Consider the following 27565-nt stretch of genomic DNA (forward strand, 5'->3'; position numbering starts at 1 on the left):
ATTCAGTTTGTTTCAAACGGTCCCCAGGATCAAAACACCACACTGCTTAAGCACCGTTTCCGAGGGAGGCCCCATCCCTGGAGAGTCAAATTCAGGAGGTCTGTAATAAGGTCCAGGAATTGCTATCATCAGGAGAGTTTGAAAAGCACTGGACCCGATCACCTCTAATATTCTTCCCAGCTTCTGAGATCCTAGAGATCCAATCCAACCGTAGTTGCTCAATGGTTCTGAAATACTTGGATGAGAGCAATCAAGCCCCAGATGAAAAGATGTATGCCTGTAGCTGGCCATGATACTCTTCATATGGGGTCTCTAAAGGATTAAACACATTTTCTAATAAACTAAATAGCAGTGAACGTGCTGACTTTCCAATTGGCTGCCGTTTGCTCTTCGGGCTGATTCCAGTAAATTTATGTCCACAAAAATGCAAACGACAAGTGAATCATTTTCGTTAAAATGTTACTATAAACAGACTTCAAGGCTTTGATCAGTTAAGAGTTGGGTGTGATATATTTAAATCACTATTTTATAAATATTTTCATTTACACACCTCCATTCTCTGACAATGTACCTCACTAGAGTTTCAGTCTAGACACATTCTTTTTTTTTTTCCAGCTAATATTTCACTCCAGAGGTGAGCGAGCATCCAAGGCTTTGAGTGCTGCTCTGCCATCACGCTTAGAAACTTTCACGAGGTTTTGCTACGCTCACTTGAACCCATTCAAGAGTCAGGTTCTATCTCAAAGGCCTCGAATCTAGATCTTCTGCGAGGCCTCTTTTCCTTCTTCAATTTCTGGCAGCTTAGAACCCAAAGCAAAGCTTCCCATGTGTATCTGAGACAGTGGCTGGGAAAAGGATGAAAAGGAAATTACCATGGAGCAGGTGAAGTGCGATTTTTGCATTGAGGCTTTTCTTTCGGAGCGCGGGCCCCTTAGCCCACAGGGAAATGGTGCAGGCGGCGGCTGCAGCCCCAGATCTGGTTGCGTTGCTACCAGTAGATGATGCTGTGAGAGACGGAGAGTCTCGCATGGGCAGCTTGTGAGATGTAGGTTAAAGATAAAGACGAAGATGGGAGGCAGATAAGTGGGCAGGAAGAGGGGAGGGCAGGCTGGGTGTAACCGCAGCCTCCGTTAACTCAGGCGCAAGGAAGCCCCACCTCTCACTGAACATTTGAAATGGGAGCATGTTCCGGTCTGAGATTCCTTGGCTGATAACCACAGTTCCTATTCCAAGGAGGGGCGGAGGGATCAAACCTGTCTGGGGAGAATCGAGTCGTAGTATTTGGGACACAAAGACAAAAGCAGGTCAAATCATTTGAGAATACATTTTTCCTCAGTTCTCGGAATGTGGTCTAGAAGAACGTACTGTGTCCAAAGAGAGAAATTAATAGATTCATTATTATTATTATCATTATGACTGTTTTTTAGGGCCACACTCACCGCATATGGAGGTTCCCAGGCTAGGGGTCGAATCAGAGCTGCAGCTGCCGGCCTACACCACAGCCACAGCCGAGTGGGATCTGAGCCATGTCTGCGACCTACACCACAGCTCAAGGCAACGCTGGATCCTTAACCCACTGAGCAAGGCCAGGGATGGAACCCCCTCCTCATGGACACTAGTCAGACTGGTTACCCCTGAGCCACAGCAGGAACTCCTATAGGATCATTATTTTTTTTTATCATAAGTGATGTTTTATTTTAACGATCAAACGAGACCCTTTGGTTTAAGAACAAACTCAGTCAGCAAATCTTCTACCCACGGTTGACACATTTCAGATCTTTCCCCAAAACGCCATCCCTCCCCAGTCCTCACCGAACTCCCAGTGCAGACCGCCTTCCACGGCTCCTACAAATTCCCCAAAGGACAGAGGTGGGGAATCCACGCTGTTCCCCGAAGAATCCTGGCTTCCTCACCTCACAGAAGGAGGAAAAGCCTGCGGGCATCAGGTGAGAAAAGGCTGACGGCTCCTTTTCCAGGCGGTGAGAGATGCTTGGAGAAGCAGGGGAGGGAAGCCTTCCAGTTTGCGGGGACTCTGGGCACTCTTCCCTCCATGGACCATGGCTGGTTCCTCCCTTGCTCTCGGCCAGCCAGCCCTCTCCCACGGGTGCCCCGGACACTGCCGTCTCACCACCTCCCTGGAGAGGTTCAGAGAAATCGGCCCTTGATCTTGTGTTCACTCGCCTGGTTCACTCCAAGCCCCTTTGGCTCCGCACAGCTCAGTTCAATGCAGAGCACCAGGGTCGATGAGGATCTGGTGTTGTCTCTGCTGCGGCACAGGTTCGGTCCCTGGCCCAGGAACTTCCCCTTGCTGAGGCCACAGCCTTGAAAACCACAAACAAACAGAACACGTGCATTCAGTACCCGCTGGGTGCCAGACCCCCGGAGAGCAGCATCACCACGTTACGTTGTCAGGCTCTGCCTCAGCCTGCCTCCTGAGCCGCGTGCGCAGGGGACACAGGTAGCTCGGTGACCTGATGACAAGGGGACGAAATTGGATTTCAGCGCACCACTGACACTCAGGGGGCCTCTTTCTGGCAGAGGTGCCTTTAAGGTCATGACAATATCCCCCATTTGTAGAGAGGCCTAGAGTTTACAAAGCCTTCGCATCAACATGAGCTCATTGTGAAATGCTGAGTCAGCTTTTCTTTCACAACTTACAGGTGATAAAACAGAGGCTAAGAAAAAGTAAGGGCATGCCGCTCCGAGAGATTTTATAAAACAATACTGTTTTATATTGTACAGCCAATCTACACCCAGGAAAAAAAATGAGGCTAGGTCCCTATCATAACGGTACATCCTCAAGTATTTTTCCAACGCATAATTTCAGTTGTCCCCCAGTATACAGTCTCGGGGGGGAAAGATGCCAGGTTCTATGAGCACATGTCACTGATGGACAGGGCGAATTGTCACAGCTCTGACACGGCACCCAGGAGGTAAGACACGGCAGCCCCCGGGATCTCTTCTGGAATATTCTTCTCTGGAATTGCTATGAAACGAATGCTGTAGACGCAGTTGAACCTGGGTCCTGGTGACTTCAGCATCAGAACACAAAGGACCCCAGGAAATGTCCTGAACTGCGCAGCGTCCTGGGCAGGTAACTTAATCAGCTTGGATGGGGATGACGTTGTCTCCAGGTGGGGGTAGGGATGAAGAAGCCTGTCTTTCTGGAAGGTGTGGGAGCTGAGGAGTTATTGCTTCCCCAGCACCCATCTGCAAAACCACGCTGTCCTCGCTGGATAAGCCAAGCTTTGAGGAGGCCTTCGGGGCTCGAGAGCGAGCTCGTGCGCATCGAAACGGGCCGGGCTCCTCGGATGAAAGCCGTCTCCATAAGACACGTGGATGTGCGTTTGATAATCTTTGACATATGTTTAATATTTAGATTTCCAAGATTACTCATGTTAATATCCGCTGCTCATCCTACGTTTTCGCCTTTCGTGCTCCCTGGGAGATGTGGGTTTGGACACGTTTCAAGCCAGATTTGTTCCTGTTGCTTTATTGCTGCTAACCACAGGGTCACTAAAATGGGAAAATCATCTGCTTCTTCCTCTACTGAACTTTAAATCCAAAACTTACAATTCAAAAAAAAAGAAAGAAGAAAGCAGAAAAGGAACAAGTAAATGACTAATGAATGCAGTAAAAATAAACGTGTGGTTCTGGCCCCATTTAATTTTTCTGAAATGACAGTGTTGTTAACGCTATGGAATATTTTCTCTGATAAATGTGAGTCCGCTAATTTGCATGAATGGCTAGTCTGTCATTTTTTCAGTCTGTTGAGTTATGGGTTTTTTAAAACGGCTTCTTTTCTGTGTGGCTTTTAATACATTGTTATTATGTGTGATCACTGAGCTTTCCTAATGGCACACTGAAAACACCGGTTTCATCTTTTTTAAAAAAATTGAAATTAACTTTGAAGAAGTAATGTATGCAATAATGAAGTCCTTTAGATAATGAACTTGTAAGGAAACGCCATTGACATGTTATTCAGTACTCCTTCTAATGCAAAAAGTAAAATCTATTTTCTTTTTTTGTCTTTTTGCATTTTCTAGGGCCGTTCCCTTGGCATATGGAGGTTCCCAGGCTAGGGGTTGAAGTGGAGCTGTAGCCACCGGCCTACGCCAGAGCCACAGCAACGCGGGATCTGAGCCGCATCTGCGACCTACACCACAGCTCACGGCAACGACGGATCCTTAACCACTGAGCAAGGCCAGGGATCGAACCCACCACCTCATGGTTCCCAGTGGGATTTGTTAACCACTGCGCCACGATAGGAACTGCGTAAAATCTATTTTCTGCCAAAGTCTCAATCACAGAAAACTTGGGAAATTTAAAGTTAAGCCTCCGAAGGTCCCTCTCCACACTTAAGGTTGGGTAATTTCCCAAGGACTGCAGAAAAAAGAAAAGGGTCCCCGTGCACCTGTCCCACAAAGAGCTGAGGAGCCACAGAAAGGCCCTTGGCTCCTGAAGCTTCTGTGTTGCCTCCTTCATGCAAGTCGATGAGAGTTACCGATGCTGCTGGAGAGTCTCGGCGGCCGCCTTCTGCATGAAGGGGCGGGAGGACCGCGCTGGGGAAGCAACGGAGTCCAGGCAGTGCGTTTGTACTCAGCTGCACTCTCTTTCCGAAGGGTTTTTAAAGTAAACTCAGTGCCCCCCAGATGCCTACACCTCCAAATCGCCCGACTGCGCATCAGCACCCTCTGAACGTGGATGAATCGTAACCCGCAAGGCAATTACTCCAGAGTCACGAGCTTTAGGAAACAGCTTTACGTGGCACCGGCAGGGCGGTCGCAGCCATCACAGAGCAAAACCCTCACGACCGAGGGCTGCCTCGCCTCATAAGCACCTCAGAACACACTACGAGAGGGACTGTGCCTTCAATCGCCGGGCACAGAAAGGTGGGCATGTGTCCAGATGGTCAGCCGGCCAAGGCCCGGGGTTGTGCTTCAGCACAAAGTGGAAGGCCTCAGACTCCGGGCTCTCCAGACCCCAATTCAAACCACCTGCTCTCTATGTCCTCCGAGCATTGCTTTCCCAGCAAAGTGAGTTCCATACGAGAGCCACTGCTACCCCAATATTTCGACAGTCGGGAAAATAAGACCCACTTGAGGGCACTATTTTGAATATTATCAACAAAACAAGTGTCACTCTGAGCCTGCTCCTAGGCGTTTCGGCAGCTGCTAGGCCTCCTCCTGTGGTGTCATCACCATCAGAATAATTTCCCCTGGACTCTGAACCATTCCTTAGAGCAGGGTTGTATCTGCTGATGTCAGTGGTGAGTCCCCAGCGCTTAGAACCGAGCCTGGACGTGGAAGAGTCTGGGTAACCCTCTCCCCCAACAACACGGGCAGAATTCAGAGCGTATACCTGATGCTTGTCTGTTTGCTTTTAAGCCCGTACTTTCAAAATGCATTCGGACTGAACACCAGAGTGCCCTGTGAAAGCTGTGAATAATTTGGTCGAATAGTCGTTCAAAGGAGTCGGAGATCAAGGATAAGCCCTGGAATCAAAAGACCGAGAGCCAGTGACCCTCTGGTTTTTGTGGCTCTGCGGCTTAATGCCATGGCTGAATGTTCCCGAGCTGCTAGGAAACGAGGAGTAGTGGTCACAAGGTTTACCTTCTCTGGAAGTAGCGTTTGGAGGGCAGGTGGGATTATATGTGACACCAAACGATGTTTAGTGTCCTACAAAATATTACGGCTCATAAATATCGCTTATCATTCGCCAACAGGGCTGAATGTGTTCTTGCTCTCTGGACAGAAGGAACTGTGTGAATTTGTTTTTGTTTTTTGTTTTGTTTTGTTTTTGCTGCCCCTGCAGCAAGAAGAATTTCCCAGGCCAGGGATCAAACCTCCATCACACCAGAGCCACAGCAGTGACAATGCCAGATCCTTAACCTGCTGAGCCACCAGGGAGCTCCTGACAAAAGGAACTCTGTGGACCTGGATCTCCAGCACAGGGCGGCCAGCACACCAATTACAGCCCACAAGCTAAAAATGGGTTTTTCATGTTTAGATGGCTGAAAAAAAATCAAAACAAGAATTCCATTTCAGGACACAACTACCATATTTACTATGTGGATCTTTAGAGCAAAAGTTGGCCGACCCCTCCCTCTTGAGGGCTGTTTATTATAGTGTTAGTTTCCTTTAAGGTGGAGCCTTACAGCAGGTGGCAAGGACGTCCTGCAGAACCGATGCGGGATGGGCTGCAGCTCGGGTGGCAAAGAGAGAACCTCCTTAACATGGCCCCTGGGCATATGCCCCACCGGCTCCAGGATGTCTCCCAAGTCCTGGGCGGAGACCTGCCCATCCTAACCCTCTGAACCCCAGGTGACTCGGTCATCTGAGCCACCACTGTCAGTGTCTCTCTTTATCCTCAGCGCCCGGCACACAGCAAGGATTTGCAAAGCATTTGTTGGATGAATGAGTTTAACGGCGCCTCACAGGTTGCCTCTGGCCCTTCAATGCCGAGGTGCCCCTTCAATCCAGAGGAGACAAGGCAGGGTTTTCAGGGACTCCTGAACTGGGGCCCATGCCCTCTGCTAGTGAATGTCCAGTTGACTCATCCGTTAACATATCTATACTTCGGTTCTTCCAATCCGGTCACAAAACCGAGTGTGGGGTGCAAGGCGGCCTCCAGCCACCACTTCTGGTTCCTCCTCAAAACCCAGCAGGTGAATCCAATGGCACTGGCAGCAAAACATACTAAGCTGCTCTAACCCCAGCATCGACTCAACACAGAGACCCCCTCGTGGCTGGTCTGCCCTGAACCTCAACCTCCCAGCGGCAAACTTCAACCCTAAGACCCACCCTGGCCTGGGGACGGGCTCCAGGCTTTGTTCCTTTGTTTCCAGGCCCCCGCGGTGGTCCTTTGAGGCAGGCCTCGCTCCTGCCTGGCCCTCTGTCAGGGTGGACCTCCATCTCCGGCCCAGTGGCTGCTTGGGCTGCAAGCTCTGCATCCACTTGTTGCTGATGCTGACAGGTCTGCCTACTAGAACTTCCAGGGCTCTCGGGCTCCCACTGCTGAATCAGTCATCTGGGGCCCTAGTCACAATGATTCGCCAGTACTGCAACCTCCGGAATATCCTGCTTGACCCACTCTGCTCTGGCCTAGCCCAGCCAGTGGTCAGCGGCCAAGCCAGACGGGGCCGGCACGTGACACACACCATTCGGAAGAGCATCTGCGACCGGTACTTCTTTCTGTCTACGGCCCAGATGGGGCTTGAACCACTGCAGGCTTCCCATCGAGGCTCAGTACAGATCCATTAACTGACGCAGCATAAAAAATAATGAAAGATGGTTACTTGTAAGGCATCACCTGTAAATTCCTTGTGTCTCAAACTCCATCAGACCCAACATCTCCTTTTGAGAACAAATATTTTAAACCCCCTTTCCTATCCCGCGATAAAATTTAGAGAAAGTATACCATGGTGCCTCAGTATCTGAGCATTCTATAGCCAAGGAATCAACCAACCCTGGGTGGAAAATATTAGTTTTAAAAAGTTCCAGAAAGTTCCAAAAAGCAACACTTGGATTTGCCACACACCAGCAACTATTTACATAGCATTTACATTGTATTTACAACTATTTACATAGCATTTACATTGTATTAGGTATGATAAGTAATCTAGAGATGATTTAAAGTATATGGGAGGGTGTGCATAGGTTATACGCAAATACGATGTCATTTTATATAAAGGACTTGAGCACCCACGGATTTTTATATCCACGGGGGTCCTGAAAACAATCCCCGAAGATACTGGGGAATGGCTGCGAATGGTGTATACACAGTATATTACCTAGACACGTACTTTAAAACACCAACATAATGCCCTAAATACAATATAAAGGAGAAACAAGAGGGAAGTCATTCGTAATAAAATAATATGTATCTAAGCAGGTACATATGGAAATCTCGAAAAAGTCTTCCAAGGCTTTGCCTCTACGTGTGGAAAGACAGAGTGAATGCCACTCAGAGCAGCTCTGCTGCCAGCACTGTGATTTTCTCCGTGCCCAATTCTTGGCAAAGTTCTGAACAAAACAAAATAAAATCTCTCCTTAATATACATGGTAGTTGTAAATTCATGGAAAATGTGGGACGTGTTAAAATCAGGCAACACAATATGCACATTGCAGTTAGGTTTGAGGTTTAGAGGGTTATAAACAGGTTTGCCCAGAGGAAAGCCTGGCAGCACATACCCATGTGAGGTGCCTCGTGACTCTGCCTTGTGTGGGACCGGCCAGCGAACAGGGGCGGCCTGGCATCTTTGGCTCCCACCCAGTTTGGTGACATCTCAAGAGTGTCCCCAGGGATTTCCGCAGCACTCTGCAGGCAGCAGGATTACCGCCACCGGGAGTCTTGGTCCAACCATCCCTGCTCACACCCGTCCTGCACTCAGATCCCCTCCGGGCAGAAGATCTCTTCCGACCTTGGAACCCCCCACTGAAGGTTCGCCTGAGTGTCTATCCGAGGGGCTGGCACACCCCAGACCCAAGGGCCAGCGCTGAACGGAGCCACAGGTCTCGGCACTACCCCATCTCGGGGCTACGCTGCACAGGTCACAAGAAGGGGCTGAGCTGCATGGTGGAAATCCCAAAAGTTCCCTCTTGCCAGTGAGTGAGATTAGAAGGCAAAACCACCAGCATCGCCCTGCTCCACTCACTCTCTGCATCACAGACTCATGTCCTCTTTAAAACCACCGACTGCAGGGGTGACAGTAAGTGGCCCTGCACATGGTCTGGGGACCCAGCCGGACACTGCATTCCTGCCTCTCGCACCCTTGCTCGGGCCCAGCCGCCTGCCCGCTCTCCCGACACATGCGACCACAGCCCCGCTGCAGGCCTTCCTCCCCGACCCTGCTACGTCATCTAGGCAGCCCAGACTGGCCTCCTGGCGCCCTTGGCCCGCCACGCTGGGAAGAGCCCAACCTGTGTGATTCCTCTGTACCTTCTCCTGCGTCTGGGCTCTTCCATGGCCGCCTTCTGTCTAAGTGAAGGGGGACTGTGGTTTGTGTGGCCTGGTGCCCATCCTCTGTGACCTGCTTCCACCTCAAAGGACTCTTCTCCTTCCTTTCACTGATGAAGTTCTAACAGCCCTTCAGAATCACCTTAAACCTAGCCTCCTCCGAGAAGCCTCCCTCTGAGTTCTTGCACCTTTTTCGTAGTGAGTTTCTTTTGCTTCAATCTTGAAGGCAAAGGTCCTTCCGGAGACTTCCGTGTCCCCAGTGGCACCTAGGAACTTGTCTTGGCCGTCCAATCACCTGACCCATTGTTACCGTCTTAGGAACGCCAAAGAAAAGGAAGTGATAGGCCGATGCCACATTTGAAACACTTGAATCTCCTTCAGAATGACTGCCTCCGTCCTCAACGAGAGCAGAAAGCCCTTCAGGAGAGCAGCTGGCCCAGAGGCTCTGCTTCCCTCTTCCCATTGCCTTGAGAGCAGATCTGTACCTTCCGGGCAGCTCTGAAAACCTGAGACGATAATAAATTAACACAATAGGCAACGAACAGCACCGCGATGCTTTCGTGGATGAATTGGAATGTGAACACTGAGATTTTCATTTCATGGTTGAAAAATACACGAGTTGACCCAAATACTAATTTCTGCTTTTCTGTCATTTACATACCACGGGTCAGTAGTCAGCGCTGCCTAAGTGGCTTTTTCCAAATGAAAAGCTGTGATATTGTAAATGGTTTCGCATATTTACAAACATCGTGGGGTGCTACCCACTGGGCGCCTCGGATTCCCTGGCCGACAAGCAGAGCCCGTCCCTGGGACGGCAGGAGCCTGAGAGCCGAGGCCAGTCCCGGAGGAGAGGCCCCTTGCTTCTGCCTCCTCTTCCTTCCTCGTGCGTCCAGAGCCTCTACTCACGCCTCGGAGACACGGGCCAGGGGCTCGTCTCCCACAAGCCACCTGGTCAGCAGCGGCCAGGGATGGGCTGTGCCTGTGTCCCCCGATCCTTCTGTCCAGGGGCCAAGACAGCTCGCCGCCTCGCAAGGGTCTCCTTGGGCGGAGCCCAGCGTGCTCTCCGGGAAGAAGGGTCACGCGACCTGATGTTTGGATTCCAGTTCGGCTTGACATCAGCTCAAACGTCCACAGCGATTTCTTCCCCCTCATCTGCAGGCGGGGACAACACACATCAGCACAGGACTTAAGCCCTCTTTGTTCTAAGCCCATCCCTGCCGCCGGGCTTCTTCGCAGCGTCCTGCCGGAGTGGCTCCATCAGGGTCTCGCTCTTGTCCTTGGATGTGGGTCTGTTGGAAGCCTGTGTTTTAGAGGCAATGGAGCCAGAGCCATAGATTCCAAGGGGAGCTGCTGCGAGCGTTCCCCCTGCCAGCAGCCTCAGCATCCGGGGCTGCCTGGCTCGATCGTGTCACCGCGGCTTGAATGTCACATGGAGCACGTGTGGGGGGCCCCTTCCTCTTCACACGCCCTCCCTCGGCCCAGCTGCTCTCCAGCCGCACGCACCCCCTTGACTGAGCTTCTGTGGCTCCCACTTTGGCACAAATGCTTAAAAGGGAAAAATGTTGAGGTCCTTTATTAGGGTCGCCTGTGAATCGGGTTTCAGGACTAGAAAGCGAGGCAGCGGTTGTGTGATTTACAAACACCCGCCCCCCCCCCCCGCCGCCGCCCCGCTGCTGCTACGTCCTTTCGGGGGGCTGTGCGGGAAGGGAGCGAGGTGCCTCTCTCCCCCACGCCTGCGGGTCCTGCGGTGGCAGATGGCCACCGTGGGGACAGGATGAGCTGGAAATGGACCTTTGGGGGGAATGTTGCCCCTGGGAAGGTGGGGCTCCCTCTGCTTCTCTCCCTGGCCCTGGGTTTTAAAAAGGTAAAGGGGTGCGTGTGTGGAGGAGCCTGCAGAAAGGGAGGGGTGGGACATGCCTGTCACCGTCCCCAAGCCCTCGTTCCCCAGCGGGAGCGGTTGTTTGTGAACTGCCGCAAGGAGAACGAGCTCACGCCCGTGTGCTCTCATCACGCGGGGTTCCTGGGTGCCAGATGGGCCCTTGGTGACCGTGGGAGCGTGGATTATTTCATTTCCTTCATCTGGGGCTCCAAACAGCTTCCCAGAACGCACAGGAGACGGGCAGGGCTTCTGGGCTGGGGGACCCACTTTCACCAGGGAGCCGGGATGAGCAGAGGGCCGAGGCCAGCCGTCCCCAGGGGAAATCTGAAAGTTCACACATCCCGGGTCCATTGCAGAGCCGTTTAGGACCCAGGACGAGATGGAAATAAATAATAACCAATCATGTATGTCAGCTGCAGTTGAAAAAAAAATTCTTTTAAAAAAACAAATGAAAACAAATCATTAGCATTTTCTTCTCTGGCCTTGGAAGCTGTTTGGGGGAAAATGTGTCATGTTTCAGCTTCAAAATGCTGTTGTGACCTTCTAGCCACACTCTTGTGGATGCTGCTGGTGGCCCAGATAAGCAAACTGCAAGAGTCTGAGGAATGGCGCCGAGCCCACAGCCTCTCTGCCTCTGCCTCTGCCTCTGCCACTTTAGGCCGATTAATGGCATGGACTATATCGGGGTGAAATAGTGGCCAGAGCGCTTACTTCTCCCAAATGTTGAACCAGAGCTGACAGGCGGCACACTCACCACTCTCTTGCTGAATCGGGTGGACAGAGCTGCCATCCAAAAATCAGGGTCTTCCTGTTTTCAGGTCTGTGGTTGAAAATCCTTGCCATCGATTCCATTTCTCCCCCTCAAAACAGTTTTCCAAATCCCTCCATTTGTCCTGTAGGAAAAAAAAAAATTACAGGAATATGTGACTTATGACAGAAAAAAATCTGACAGTTGACTTAACTGTTTTGCATAAGATATTTACAAACCACGGCAGATTAAAGGGGGGTTTTATGCATTTTCACATCCTGCTTGGTTTAAAGCAGCAATTTTCTGCAAGGACAACAGAGAAAAAAAACACGCTTTACACTGCTTATATTAATTACATTTTTTCATTACCCGTCATGTTTTCTGCAGGCTTGTGTATTATTACTGCAAAATGTAATGAAATAGAAAAAGGAGAAAAGAATGGACTTCTGGGAAATTTTCCAATTCTTGAAATGCAATGTTAATTGAGAGCTATTTTTAGGGCTGTGCAGATAGGGCAGGACTCAGTGCCATTGGTACAAATGGGTCCAGTCCAGGTGCAGCTTCCCGGGTGACAGCTCGGGTCTCTGCTGCTGGAGAGCTTGAAAATCTCCAGCGTGCTTGGTGCCAAGTCTACCCAAGGACATGGAAGGATTTCTACCTGCCATGATGCGCTCCCCACAAAGGTAGCAGAAGGAAAGAAAGGGAAGATGAAGCTGGATCTGCACGGAGCCAGGCTCAGTGATGCGGGGTAGCGATTCCCAACCTCGCCTTCAGCATCCTCTCCATCAGCGTGAAGGAAAATGCATCAGTATTTAGGAAAACAGTGACCCATAATCATATGGTTTCCAGGGCCCTTACAATGAAGAATCCCAAAGTGCCCATGAGGTGGTAATACCATAAAGCCTTTATCAGGAACCTTCTTCCTCTGCTGGAGAATTACAAGTTCTCAGTCTTGGGTACATTCGGCCAAGGGCCTGAGGCGAGTTGTCTGAAAAGCAGAACTTGATGGATTGGCAAAATATCGTTTCTTTTATTACCAAGCTATCTACACCACAGATTTAACTTCCCACTTGATGAATCCGAACAAGTGACTCTGAAATCCACTGACGCCTTTCGGCATGAATTCCGTGCCCCCAGGACCCCACTTCCCACGGAAGTCTTGAAACCAACCTTGCAAATGATGGCAGACACACAGTAAACAAGTTCACAGGGGCCAAATGTTCTCCCTAGGAAGGGCTCAGAATGGTTTCAAAGAATTTAGAAACTCTGAGCTCATTTGAAAATTCTCAGTCTCAATGTACCATAAAGCATCTGAGGCTTTCTGAGGGTTTCAGCCACCCTGAAACGTTAATTCCTTGCAAATGCATTCTGTTAAAAAAAAAAAAATTTAAACAACTTCGAAAACCCATTCATTCCTATAAATCTTATTGTTGCTTCCACTTGCACAAAGTAAACCCAACTGTCCATAAAAGTCATCTGGCCAAAACCTGCTTTAGGCGAAATCAGGCTTAGAGATCTAGTATGACTAATATTGCACCCAGTTAAAAGCAACAGAAAAGAACAATGGGAAAATGCTTTCCAGCCGTATCCTCTCTGAGCCATGAGGCAGGTAGGCAGGCCAGTCTCCGCTACTTTAGGCCACCCAGTGCTGTGCGCTCACTCTGAGTCTGCAGATCGCAATACTCTTGCTGCGATGCTGGCATCAGACGCAAACCGGCTGCCTGCCCTGAGAGCAGCGCTCCAGCCTGACCCATGCAGTCTTTGGAGTAAGGCATGTAATAAGAAGAGAAAATCCAACACTTGTGGGAGTTCCTTCCAGGAGCAAAGTCAACTACAGGAGCCATGGGTAAAACCAGTGGCACGTGGAGTGAGAAGGCACAGTGGAAATGGTGCCCGAGAACCAAGATTCATGGATGGGGAGAGAGGAGCACGAGTTTCCAGACCCCATTGCCTAGAGTCAAATCATGAAGAGTAACCCAGGTCGTTCCCGCATTCATAGCATCTGAGGCTGAGCAAACTGGCTGGTACACACGCCTGGCTCACATCTCCTACTCATCACGACGGTGACAGGAGGTCACCTTTTCTAGGCAGCCCCCAGTTTGCTCCAAGCTGCCCCTGTCTCAACTAGCTGCTGCTCCTGATAGGCCTCTTTGGACTTCTGTGCTAGTTTTAATTCTAACAGGCTTATATCTCTATTTCTCTTTCTATCAGCTTTAAACAGTAACTATTCACCCTTGATATGAATGACATTTAGTTCCCCCCGACACACACACACCCCACCCCACTTTATCTGCCTCTGTCTCTTCATTTGCTTATATTTATGGCGTAGGTTTTCTTCGTGGTTACATTCCTCATGTCAAATAAAATGGCCATGTCGCTCTCATTTTAGCCATTTCATGTGTTTGATAAGGACATTGTTGGCTCTGTCTTTCCCTCTCCCACCCCCACCCCCAATTCCATATCCCAGTATCTGTCAACTCTACTCATACTTACATTGTCAAAAGGGATAACACGTGTGTTCTTTTCTGTAATCACAATTGCACATTTGTAGGTTCGTCTGGGGATTGACTCTAATAAATAATAACCTGCCACCTATAAACAGGGTCTCTATGATCATAATTATATAGATAATTTTACTCACAGACCAGTCTCCCTCTTTCCTAAGACATTCAGCCAATCGTCTCTGAATTTCTGCTCCCATCCAGACAGCTTGCTCCGTAGTGGCTGCCCAGCTGTTGGCAAGCGACTTCCTTCTGTCTCTGCCCTTCTAGGTTAGAGCTACTATTTCGTGGATCTCATGCCACCTCCTTCACAATGTTTTCCATTTTGCTGCAGTTCATGCTCAACTATCTTCTTCAGAAATATAAACTATAATTTATTACATGTTTGGCATTCCCCCCCCCCATTTCAATAGGGTTTGGCTGGGGATAGAATTTTATGGTCAAAATTATTTTCATCAAAACTTTGAAGACATCATTCCATCGTTTTCCAGCATCCAGTGTTGCTGATGAAAAGTCAAGCGCCATTCTGAGTCTCAATCCTGAAAGTAACCCAGTTTTTTTCCTGTACTGAATTTCTCAGGTGTTTCTTTTTTGTCTTGGTGCTCTAGAACGTCCTAGGTATATGTCTAGGTATGGACGAAAGCTGGTCTTAAGACATTTAGATAGATAGATCTGCTCCTTTCTGTCTTCCCTGTGAGAGTCAGGAAGAAGAGCCATGTTTTGGTTGCTGAAAGGCACACTGATATCAGGGAAGAAATAAATCATAAGCAAACATTAACATGATTTTCTCTTATCTGGCAAACTGAATTTATAGTATGGAGTTTAGATATTTATAACCAAGTTAGTAAACACATCCTCTTGGGGTCATGCCAAAGTCACTAATTTTATAGTTTGTTTTTTATTCAAAGCCCTCAAAGGCTATAAAATGAAGTTTCCCATGCTTCACTCAGAAGTAGAAAATGGTGGACAAGAAAGGAAAAAAAAATGACAAAATTTTTGACATTTTCTTATTTTTACCAAAACCCCAAATTATTTGACTGTATTTTAAGAGAATGATGAACATAATTGAGAGAGTTTATGGAAGAAGGAACGTAAAGAAGCATTTCCCTGGATAGATTTTGCATACATACCTCATCTTATAGCAAATGAGCCTGGATTTTAGATCATTTGGCTCTGGACCAGAATCTTGGCTCTGTCATTTTCCAGTGATATGAGTCTAAAGCAAATGAGTTAAACTCAACATGTGGAGTTCCCATCATAGCTCAGTGGTTAACAAATCTGACTAGGAATGATGAGGTTTCAGGTTCAATCCCTGGCCTTGCTCAGTGGGTTGATAATCCAGCGTTGCTGTGAGCTGTGGTGTAGGTCGCAGACGCAGTTCAGATCCCATGTTGCTGTGGCTCTGCTGTAGGCTGGCAGCTACAGCTCCAATGAGACCCCTAGCCTGGGAACCTCCATATGCTGCAGGAGCAGCCCTAGAAAAGGCAAAAAGACAAAAAAAAATTTAAAAATAAAAAAAATTAAAATAAACAAATAAACTCAACTCGTGCTACTCCTTCCTTTCCTACCCCTGACTCTACTGGGTGGTTTTCAATGTTTTATCCAGGGTACCCGGATGAGGAACAAAGGTTGGGTTTGTAAATGGAATGGAATGCTAAACTGGAAGTTTGACGGATGCACCAGGATACAGTTGATGCTGCATTCCAGAGCAAGTGCTAGACCGTATGCAGAATTTCCAAAAGGAGAAATACAGAAGAACCCATTGCATAATCCTTGAAATCCGCCCTTCATATTCAAGACATAAAAGGGCCCTGAGAGTGGAAATCACAGAATTTTGTCAAAGGATTTTAGCACAGAGGCTTTGGGAGCCTGGGCCTCTTGTCCTTCAGAGGAAGGTCGGCCACGCTCTGGAGACATTACTGTGTATTTTCTGCAGTTACAGACAAGGGACCAGTGCCTAGTTATATCCGAAGATGCCAAAATGACCCTTAGCAGCAAGGTCACAGACGGCATTTAATACATAGCTCCTCACCAAGGTTTGTGAGTGCTACGGACTGGGCGTGGAAGGCCCAGGAAGCTGCCTAAGTGGTGGCTTAATAGACTGAGGAGAAGAAAGCATTCTCCTAGTTTAGGCACAGCTCTCTTGAGCGATCTTGTGTTCATGTGCACAATTGCATTTTTCAGTAGCTACTTCTATGCTGCCCAGAGTGAGCATGGGAGTCTATATCCGTAGCAGGTCTGCAACAGGTCGAAGTTACATCTCATTAAAAATAGTAGCTAATTGGAGTTCCCACTGTGGTACAGCAAAACGAATCCAACAAGGAACCATGAGGTTGTGGGTTCGATCCCTGGCCTCGCTCAGTGGGTTGGGGATCCGGCGTTGCCGTGAGCTGTGGTTAGGTCACAGATGCAGGTCGGATTCTGTGTTGCTGGGGCTCTGGCGTAGGCCGGCAGCTGTAGCTCCGATTAGACCCCTAGCCTGAGAACCTCCATATGCCACAGGTGTGGCCCTAAAAGGACAAAAGACAAACAAACAAATAAAAGTAGCTAACATTTATCAAGAACTTTCTACATGCCAAGTATTCTAAATTCTTCATACCTATTACCTAACAAGGGCCCTAGTTAATAGGCATTCTTGCTGCCATCCCCACGTGGAAACTGAGGCCCACAGATTCACAGCTAGGAAGTGGCAGAGCGAGGGTTCGACCCAGGGGGTGCAGCGCTAAGGCCTAAGCCGGTAGCCATTATGACATTCCCTCTCTAAGGCTTGGCCAAAGCAGTTCCCTCCCCTTCTACCTTCAGCGAATAAGGCAGTTTTTGCCATATTTCAACTAATTTTTAAGGCTTCATAAGGGTCTGTGCTGGTTTGAAGATCCCCTACAAAAGAAATAAAAAGCAAATTTCAACTCATGGAATTACTTTTCAAAATGAAGGTTGTGGCACAGTGGGTTAAGGATCCAATGTTGTCACTGCAGTGACTGCCATGGCATGGATTTGATCCCTGGCCTGGAAACTTCCACATGTCAAGAGCGTGGCCAAAAAAAATTAAGGTTGTGTAGGAATAGAACAGAGGAGGAAATAAGTAAATACGGTACTTGGTGTCCAAAACTGGCCATTCATCAGAGGTGTCATCAACCCCCAACTTAAGTTTGATGAGTTCAATATTTTCAGGACCAGCAGAATGTCTCCTGACCTGTATAATTGAGCAGAACTTCTTGGTTAAGATGGGCCTGGGGCTGGACCTCTGCTTTCAAGGCTAAATTTCTTCATTCCATAGTTCTTCCAGGTCACTGTCAAAACCGCTGGTAATTTTACACTGCAGTGATCTGTGCCTTTTCCTGGCCTGGGGATAAATAGAAAACTTAACAGTTCTGAGAGCTGTTGAGACCATGTGCTCAGAAACACCATCAGAAAATGTTACAGGAAAGCCTTGAAGGGGCGGGAGTGAAGGATGTGGTCTGGCACGCGCAAGCTCCCCACGGGACGCCAGCTTCGTTCCCCGGCTCTGTAGCCAAAAAGTGAGCAGGTCAGAGAGGGAGCAGGGGTGCCTGCCTGAGGACATAGGATGGGATGATGGCTCCTGGCACATCTTTGAATGGCCATCCGCTGGTACCCAGAGGTTTCCAGGGGGCTCAGGAGAAGGGGTCCAGTGATACAAAGGATGCCTGCGGGAGGGTTGGGAAAGTCCAGCTCCTCACCGGCCATCATCCCCTCACATGCGATCGTTTGACGAACACACACTGACACACTTTAAAAGTCACTTTCTCCTTCAAGTATGTAGCCCGCCCAATCCACGGTCACACACTTCAAGAAAACCTACGGAGGAAGAAAAGCATTTCCTGCACCCCACGTGGTCTGACAACGGGACAGCATGTTTGAATGAGAACAGGTAGAGTCCCTTCTCATCTCTGCCAGTATGAAAGACAAGGAGAAGTTAAAAAAAAGGGGGAAGGAGTGGCTGGAGTACGGAGAACCCTATAGCACACCAAAGCAAGAACTACGAATCCTTGCCTTGAAATGTGTCCTACACAGACACATGCGGGCTCAGATCAAAATGCCACCCCAGGAGGTCTCACTGTGGCTCAGCAGGCATGGTCTCTGCAGGAGCTCGGGTCACTACCGAGGCAGAAGTTCGACCCCCGGCTCCATGCTATGATTATGCCATGAGTTACGTATCGCCATCACGTCCCACTGTGGCTCAGATTTGATCCCTAGCCCAGGAACTTCCATGTGCTGCAGGTACGGCCAAAACAGAAAGAAGAAAAATGCCACTCCAGCCCTGGATCCCACTCAAGTAGCCTAAGGAATGGCCCTGGAGTCTTCTCCCCGTTAAGTACGGTAAAAGTTGTTGCAGTGTTTCCTCTCACAAATGCAAGTCTCACGGCATTTCCCTTCTTCCTGAGCAGGGATACATGTCAACAGCTTATTCTCAATTTAATTACTATTCACTCATTATAAATGGCTTTCATCCTTTCATTCATTCACTCACTCAAGATGTAAACTCACTCACGCAATATATAAATACTAAACACTGATCTAGGTACCGGAGATTCACAGATAATTAAGCCACCGTCCTGTCTGTGGAGAGCCGAGGGACGTGTAACATGCTACATGTGAAAAGCAGTAACAGACCTGTGCACGGGATGCAGTGATGGCAGAGAGCACGGGGCGACTGAACAGAGGGGACCAAGCATCCTGGTAATTACGACCTAGAGGAAGACCGGGGAGGGTGGAGGGCTCGTCCCTCATGACAGTCAGGCTGCAGGACGTGGAGCATCCCCGTCTGAGCCTCATCCTGCCTCCTCCTCCGAGCCCTTGGATCAGACACGGGACAAGGGGCGAAGCCGTTTCGCAGAGCAGAGTGAATCCGCACTGGGACCAGGAGCAGTGGCCTTTGACAAGCCCTCGTGTTTGGCTCGGGGAGAGGACCGTCCACCTGCTGAGGGAACCCTCCTGGAAGCGAGGCAAGGGGAGTGAGCTGCACCTGGACCTCGGCCGCGGGCCTTGAACACTGCTCTCAGCCTGAGCGGCCGTAGGGAAAGGGATGATTCAGAGGCCGCCGGCGTGGCCCGGACCCTGTCCCAGCGTCGTGTCTTCCCAAGAGGATGCTGATGACCGAGACGAGGCAGGAGCTGTGGTACCGTCCCAGCACCACCTTCCAGCCCCCTCACCTGCTTTTCTTCTATTCTCGCTCCTTTCTCCAAATCCATCCCTCTGTTTGATGACTCAAACCCCCTTTTCTATAAAGACAACCTGAAAAGGTCCTCCATCGGTCCCTAGGCCCCCCGAAGCCTGTCTCCCTGGCTAATGACGAGGCCCATCTCAGCTGACACAAGCCATGTTTACGTGGCGTGTTTTGTTCTGATGATTGTTACAGCTCTTTTGGTTCATTGGTGTTGGAAATAAAGCACATGTGACCTCTTTTGTACTAAAATTCACTGTCTCCTTGGACTGATCATTTTGCCCTCGGTCTCTGCGGAGTCGTCCCCTCGGGATCTCCGGCGTGCCTGGCAGCCCCGGCGGTTTGCTCAAGTTGCATGTGAGCGGAGTGAAGCTGGCTTTGCGGGCTCCGGTCAAGGAGGCTTGGCTCCTCCTGAACGCAACAGAATTGCTCCAGTGGAGTCAGAAACCGAAGCAAGAAACAGAACCCCTCGCCCGTGGGGAGCAGCAAGGCTCTGATGACCCAGGAAATGACAGCACTTTGAACAGGCCTATCCCTCCGTTTACCAGCTGGGTTTCGTTTTCTCACCCACGTATTGTAATTCCTCCCTGGAACGTGTCAGAAATCTTTGTTTTTCATGATAAAATTGTTTTCCTTGGAAACAAAAGAGCATGATTCAAGGACAAAATAGGCAAAAAAAAAAAAAAGTCATCATTTACAAAACTGGAACAGAGACACAAGGCTTTGTCACAATTTAGATATAAACCCAGGTTCTTTTCCGGTGGTGGGGAGAGGGGCCTCAAAAAGAGGAAAACGTAGCGTGGCTGCCTCGACAAGGGAGAAGGTGGACCAGAGGGGTGTCAAGTGACAGGCAGCTGGTCCACCCCTCACTTCACGGGCCGCCTCTGACGAAACCAGACCAACGAGAACTGCCTACCTCTTGAAGTTGTCACTCAGACTTTGGAGGCAAAGATGACCTCGTGCTGACCTGGAATTGTTCCCTCGCCATTTCCTGTACCATTTTGATGCCCCTCCAACCGCTCAGACTCCCCCCAACTCATTCTCTGGCACTTTCGGCACTTCCCTGATTCGGAATGCGACCTCTCAAATCGGATGCGGTGTGATCAAAATCCCAAAACCATTAAAAACATTTTTCTAGACTTGTTTCTCTCTCTGATTCCCCGATTCCTATTAAAGGCAGTGCCATTTTGCTGCACATACAGGCTCAAGGTCTGAGGCGCGAATGCCACCCCACCGTCCTGCACAGCCGCCTGACTCAGCACTGTCTTCACCATGGCCGCTCCCTGCCTACAAAGCCATCAGCGCTTCCTCATTCGCTCTTCTGGGACAATGTCCCCGTTGCTCCTTGACGATTCTCCAGTGTAGTGACACATTAAAGGACCTCGACCCCTGAGCTAGTTTCAAACTCCTGAAGGAAGCCTCTGCTCCCGCCATGCCTGTGTCCCTGAAGCATCCAACACCTCATGCTGCGCCCTCTACCTCCATCCTGCATCATCCTTCTCTCCATGTATTTAAACCCGCCCCATTTGTCATAGCGCATCTCGAGACACATGTCATCAACGAGGCCTTCAGAGCCACCCAAGTCCATGGCGGTCTCTCCCTCTTCCGCTGAGCCTCTACGGCAGTTAGAGTTTGCACTGTTCACTTCACACTTATCATTTACTCTCTGGTATAACCATTAACCCAGCAGACCGGTGGGGCACCTCTGATCTCCTCTGTGGCAGACTCTTTGATATTTGCTGATCATAAAAGGTTAGCAAGAGACAAGAAGGATAGAGGAGAAAGAGAGATGGGTAGAATGAGCAAGCTTAAGAGAAGGAATCTTTGGTATTAAAGGAAAGGAAAGAGGTCCTATATCAGAGGAAGAAGGACCAGTTATTGATGGATCTCTCAGCTCCAAGCCCGCCCTTTTATCCTACACTTGGTGATGCTGGGCTGGGATGGACCAGGGATGCATCTTTCAGCTCCAAGCCCACCCTTTCACCCTCCCCTTGATGGTGCTGGGCTAGGACTCTGCAAATGTTTTTGCTCTGCCCTTTGGCTTCCTGACGAGGAGTGCTAGAGGAGCACAAAGCTGGAGAAGGAAGACAGGTCTCACTACTTCCTGTCTGCAACTTACTGCTTTCTGTGGGCTTCCTGTCTGTTTGTGGTTCCAGCATCGCCCCAGCAATACTTCTTCACCTCATCAGAGGCAGTCGCTTCTGGTAACAGCAGCCAAATCCAGTTTGAAGTTTTTCTAATTCACAGATGTAGCCTCTCTGCACTGCCTCCCCCATTCCAAGACACCACTGCAGGCCAGTTAGCATGTGCTCTCCTCTTCAGGGTCTGGGTCCCAGGCTTTTCCTCTTGCAGACACACCAACACAAGCCAAGCATCCCTTTCTTCAGAGGTCTGACTTTCACCCCCATGGGGCTCCTCCTTTAGGCTTCTAAGGTTCAATGATCATAATCTCATTTTGTTCTCTCAGTTCTAAGGGTGATAGATGCATCCCACTTGCATGATATCTTAGCACCTCCTTTTTACTCCTTCAGCTACCTGGGTAACACTTTTTACATTAAATTCTGTTCAACAACTGGTATAGTTCCTATCTCCTGATCGGACCCTGGGCCCTGACTGATACAGACAGAACTAGTTTAGACGCAAAGATTAAAACAATGCAAAGTGGTACCACTAAAGAGCCAACAGATAAATTAAATCTTCAAATAATCCAAAAGGAAGGAGGAAAAGAAATAAGAGGAATAAAATTCAGAAGGGACAAACTAAAGCCTATCGTATCACTGATTACATGAAATATTAAAGCACTAACCTGCCCAATAAAAAAGCAGAAATAATGAGACTTGCTTTTTAAAATAGACGATCCTACAATATTCAGACTGTATGACACATTTTAAGTATGACGATACATAGGCTGAAAGTAAATGGAGTTATAGAGGACATATTGTGCAAACAGTAAGCACAGAAAAGGTGGAGCGGCCGGGTGAACAACAGAGAAGATAGGCATCAATGCAGAGGCTATCAAAGACAAACATGGACATTTCACAATAACTAAAGAGTAATTTTATCAGAAGGACGTAATAATCGTAAATGTATATGCACATAATAACAAAGCTTCAAAACACTAAAGGGACAAATTGACAGAATTAAAAGACATATGCAATCCACAATCGGCGTGAGAAATTTAAATACCCCTCTCCCAACAATTCATAGAACTAGAGAGAAAAATCACTATATACTTAGAGGATCTGAATAACACGACCAATATGACCTAATTGATATGGATAGATATTTCTACATATACTCTTTTCAAGTGCAGCTGTATATTCACCAAGGTAGAGTACACACTAGGCCATAAAATAAGTCCGAAAATTTTAAAAGAATTGAAAACCAAGATAATGGCAGAGGATTAAATACCTGACATGCAAATTGAACTCAGTCCCAGAAATCAAGCAGTAATGACCATACACACAACAACCACCCCTTCCAATTTAAAAAAAAAAAATTACACCAAAGAACATAGCTATGAGTTCAGAATACCTGGGATATAATGGAATACAGGCTTAAGGAGCAGATCGCAAATCTTCCAGATGGAGAAAATTAGGCCCCTTACAAAGAAAGCAACCCAGCTGACATCAGACTCAACAACAGCAATACCAGATGTTAGAAGAGTGGAGTAGTGTCTTCAAAACTTTAAATGACAATGATTTTCAATCTAGCATCCTATTCCCAGCCTGTCAGTCATGTGGAGGAAGGAAAAGGACAGTTTAGACACACAAGGGCTAAAACATAATGCTTTAGAAATTTATCAGAAAGCATGTGTCAACAAAACAAGAAATAAACCAAAGAAAAAGAAAGACATGAAATCCAGAAAACAGACCAGAAGAGAGGCAAAAGCATCATAGAATGACATCTGTGCAATCTTCCAGAAAGAAAAAAAAAAAACCCACACTGGAGGAGGAGAGAGAATTTTCTAGAAGTTCCCCAGAAAAATCAGAGCTGTTGTGTGTGAGTCCATGGACAAAACTGTTTATTTATAATAGAGATATTAGAACATTTGGAAAATTAATCAAAAGCCTATGAAATGAGGCTTAAAGAAAAAAAATGAAGCAACTGTCATTTCCAGGAGAGATAAAGGAAGGAAATCTATAATTCACTAGGGCTCATCTTTGAACAATATTTGCATGTGCATAATAAAGAAACTAAAATTGTTTTATTTAAACAAATACGTGGAAAGGGAAAGAAGAGCATATAGAAGAGTTTTAAGTTTTATCTACTGTGGCAAAAATACAATAAAATATTTCTAAAATTTATCATCAAGAAACAAGCATATTATTTGGATTAAATGAAGGAATAGCACTTAGTACAGTGACTATAACATGGTAACTGGTATTAGCTATTATTAGAAATATGAAGTTAAGTATCAGGGGAAAGAGCTAGACTTGAGAGTGGTTGTCTCTTGGGCATAGGATTCAGAGTGAGGAGGAAAACCATTTCAGTTCATTACAAGCGTTTTAGTACTACATGATTTTAAAATAATATACATGCATTGCTTTTATAAAAATAAAAATTAAATTAATAATAAAACCACTGTACTATAGAATAAAATATAAACATAAAAATGTTAAGCCATTGTAAATAAGGAAATAAAAAGTAATTTATAAGTACGGTGAAGTAAATATTAAGAAACAGTTTGTATTGTTAAAAAAGAATGTTAAGGGCTTTTGTACACTATTGACTTAAAAAAGAAAAGGATTTTTAAAATATCACACATACTTAAAAACAGGAAGAAACACACTCCATAAACAAAGGAACAAAACAAAAAAAGGAGAAAAAAACAAAACAAAAAACAGAGAGGTCTTCCTAAAAAGAGTTATTGAAAGCGAGAGAAGCAAATGAGAAACCAGGGCATTAGGTCAAAACTAAAGCTGACTTTCCAATGAACAACATGGTTACAAACGACTCAAATGAGGCTAGAAGGCAGAATAGCACCTCGTGCTCATTAATGCCTGACATTCTCTTTCCATCCGTCAGCCCAAACTTATAGCCAAAAAGAACACACCTGCCCATGTACAGGGTAAGGACCGAACTCCTATCACCTGTCCATTTCTGGGGTAAGGACCGAGCTCCTATCACCTGCCCATATACAGGGTAAGGACTGAGCTCCTATCACCTGCCCATGTACAAGGTAAGGACCGAGCTCCTATTACCTGTCCATTTCTGGGGTAAGGACCGAGCTCCTATCACCTGCCCATTTCTGGGGTAAGGACTGAGCTCCTATCACCTGCCCATTTCTGGGGTAAGGACCGAGCTCCTATCACCTGCCCATTTCTGGGGTAAGGACTGAGCTCCTATCACCTGCCCATGTACAAGGTAAGGACCGAGCTCCTATTACCTGTCCATTTCTGGGGTAAGGACCGAGCTCCTATCACCTGCCCATATACAGGGTAAGGACTGAGCTCCTATCACCTGCCCATTTCTGGGGTAAGGACCGAGCTCCTATCACCTGCCCATTTCTGGGGTAAGGACTGAGCTCCTATCACCTGCCCATATCCGGGTAAGGACTGAGCTCCTGTATTAGAACTAGGGGCTTGGTCTCCACACCCTTCAGGGGAAGGCTCCAGAGTTGCACCATTTCTGCAAAGTGACGGATCCAACTAGGTCTCAGACGTGAGCCACAATGAGAAACAGGCTAGTGGCTGGAGCAGAAGCCATGAGACCATCCCTATAAAGAAGGCAGCGGTCCCAAGAAGATGAAAGGAAGGGCTCACTAACAAAATTCAAAAATGTATTTTTTAAAATCCATATCGAGAGAAAGCCAACACACCAGAAAAGTGGAGATGTTAAACCCCCAAAAAATAGAGATATTTGAGCAATATGGCAAGGACATGAAAATGAGTCGCTTTTTAAAATCCTCAAACATAAAAGAAGGAATAACATCCATGAAAGAAGACCAGGAAATAATAAAATAAAATAAATCTTGAAAATTAAAAATATTTATGAAACAAATCATTTGGTAGTTTAAAAATTAGACACGGGCAAACCAATAGAACTGAAGTAATCACTCAAAAAGCTATCAAAAAAAAAAGATTAAAAGCTGGGGTGGATAAAAGGAAAATTTAAGAGATACGGGGCATAGAGAAATGATTAAAAAGCTCCCACTTGTATCGCATAACAGTAGTTTCATAAGACTAGAAAGAATGGGGCAAGGCGGAGAGAAGAGAGAGATGAGGACAGCTTTCCAGAACCGAAGACACTTGTCAGTTCTGAGAGGAGAAAGCCCATCGAGGTTTAAATATCCCTCCCAGATACATTAAAAACAAGGGGACAACATCAAAATTCAAGAGAACTTAGAAGAACTGGAGAGGAAAGAGAGACAACGGCCAAGGGAATGAAAAACACTGACAGTGGACTTCTAATTAGCAACAGTGACTGCGGAAGGAGTGCCCACTGTGGCACAGCAGGTTAAGGAGCACTGCTGCAGCTCAGGCCACTGCTGTGGTGCGGGTTCCATTCCCCACCTGGCACAGGTGGTTAAGGATCTGGTGTGGCCACAGCTGTGCCATAGGTCAAAGGTGCCACTCAGGTTCAGTCCTTGGCACAGGAACTTTCATATGCTGGGGGTATGGCCAAAAAAGAAAAAAAATAAAAATAAGTCTATGGAATAATTTTCAAGCATCAAGGAAAAATACGGTGAATCTGGAGTTCTATACAAACTTCCTTTCAGCAGATGGGATTCAGAAAATGATTGACCCCAAGCTCTTTCCTTTTAAAAAAAAAAAAAGTATGCTAACTAAAAGCAGTATTCAGTAAGAGAAATAAACTAACCTTAGAGGAAGAAGGAACTGTGTGGGGAAAAAATTGGTAAAACAAGTTAGGAAATCTAAATAAATAATAATATTATTGCTGATAAATAATAATAATAATTCCTGTTTATAAACTAGGTATAACTCCAATACTAGATCTTTCTAATGTAAAATCAGTGGACGTTTACTCAGATGAAAATAAGAAAGTTCAGTCTTCTAGTAGGAGAAAGATGGAGACACCGATTAAGCTTTGATGGGAAAATATAAGATTGAACATGTATGTGAAAAGTCTAGGAGCAGGTATGCAACATAGGAACAGTAACTACGAGTTCCAAAGCAGCAGGAGAAAAAGGAATTTTAAAATCTCAACCAGCCCACACGATAAGAAAGAAGGAAAACAGCAAAAGATGAAAGGTAGTAAATAGAACACACACAATAAAGGAACAGAAAACTATCTCAACAAGTGTAAACGCTCCAACTATATTTTTACAAAGAAACCACGTGGGAGTCTTTCTGAAGCAAAAGGTAGAACTCGGAAGAAATTAGAACTCGGAAGAAATGCGGTTGAAAACTGTGGGAGGCCACATGGACGGCTCCTCCATTCTCACCGAAATGCAGCAGAGCGAGTGGGGAACAGGAGCAAGGTTGAGACTCTGCCGGCCTGGATGCAGTGCCAGATGTCGCCCTTCTGCAAACACCTGAGCCAGGGCTGGGGGCGGGGGTGGGATACCTGCGGGCAAACCCCAGCCGTCTACACCTGGCCTTTCCGGACAGACAGACACAGACAGATGGAGAGTCAGGAAGGGAGGGGAGAGGGAGTCTGCAGAGGAGAGGCCAAGCCTGAAAGCGCAACCTGAAAACAGACGCTATGAGGGACAAGCGGAATTATCAGGCAGGGCTGGTCCATTTTCTCCCGCCAGTGAAGGGAGGGGACGGAGATGCAGACTGGGCTGGAAGGGGGTCAGTAAGGTTGGCAAGAGAAATTCCCTGGGGGCTGTCAGGCCGGGTGGGACGCGAAGCCCAGAAAGAATTTGGGCCGGGCTGGGTCCTGCGAAGGCAAAGAGCCCTGCTCTGGGTTCTCCTTCTGGCCTGCGGCGCGTGTGCCAGACACGTCAGGACTCAGTGCGTCCTCGAGCCTGGGCGGAGGGACAAACGAAGGCATCAGTGAGCGGACGAAGGCTGAGCTGGAGGAGGCCTGAGGGCCGGGCACGCCAAGCATCCCGCATGCCTAGTTTTATCTAACTCTGGGAACATTCGTCATCACCCTCCAGCTTACAGATGGTTCAGCTGAGGTTAAGAAAGGTTAGGAAACGTACCCAAGCTCACGCAGCTTGTAAAGTGACAAAGCAGAATCTTCCCAGGTCCTTTGTGCCCCAGAACCTCCCCTCTTCACGGCTCTGCTATGCTGCCTTTCAGGGCCTGCATTCCTCGGAATTAATGGGTTTCTCTGGAAATCTCAGCTTCCCCACATGAAGACAGATGGTCCCTGATGTTCCA

General features: G+C 47.6%; 1 long non-coding RNA gene across 1 annotated transcript; it reads right to left on the reverse strand.

The window, feature by feature from the left end:
* Window positions 1–1711: 1711 nt before the first annotated feature.
* Window positions 1712–27565, reverse strand: LOC125130035 (uncharacterized). The gene is made up of 3 exons (XR_007135627.1): window positions 27385–27565; window positions 11592–11730; window positions 1712–2471 (listed from the first exon to the last, which is right to left on the reverse strand). It is a non-coding gene; the product is annotated as an uncharacterized LOC125130035 (long non-coding RNA).

The sequence above is a fragment of the Phacochoerus africanus genome, chromosome 6 (genome assembly GCF_016906955.1).
Source record: "Phacochoerus africanus isolate WHEZ1 chromosome 6, ROS_Pafr_v1, whole genome shotgun sequence".
Lineage (NCBI taxonomy): Eukaryota > Metazoa > Chordata > Mammalia > Artiodactyla > Suidae > Phacochoerus > Phacochoerus africanus.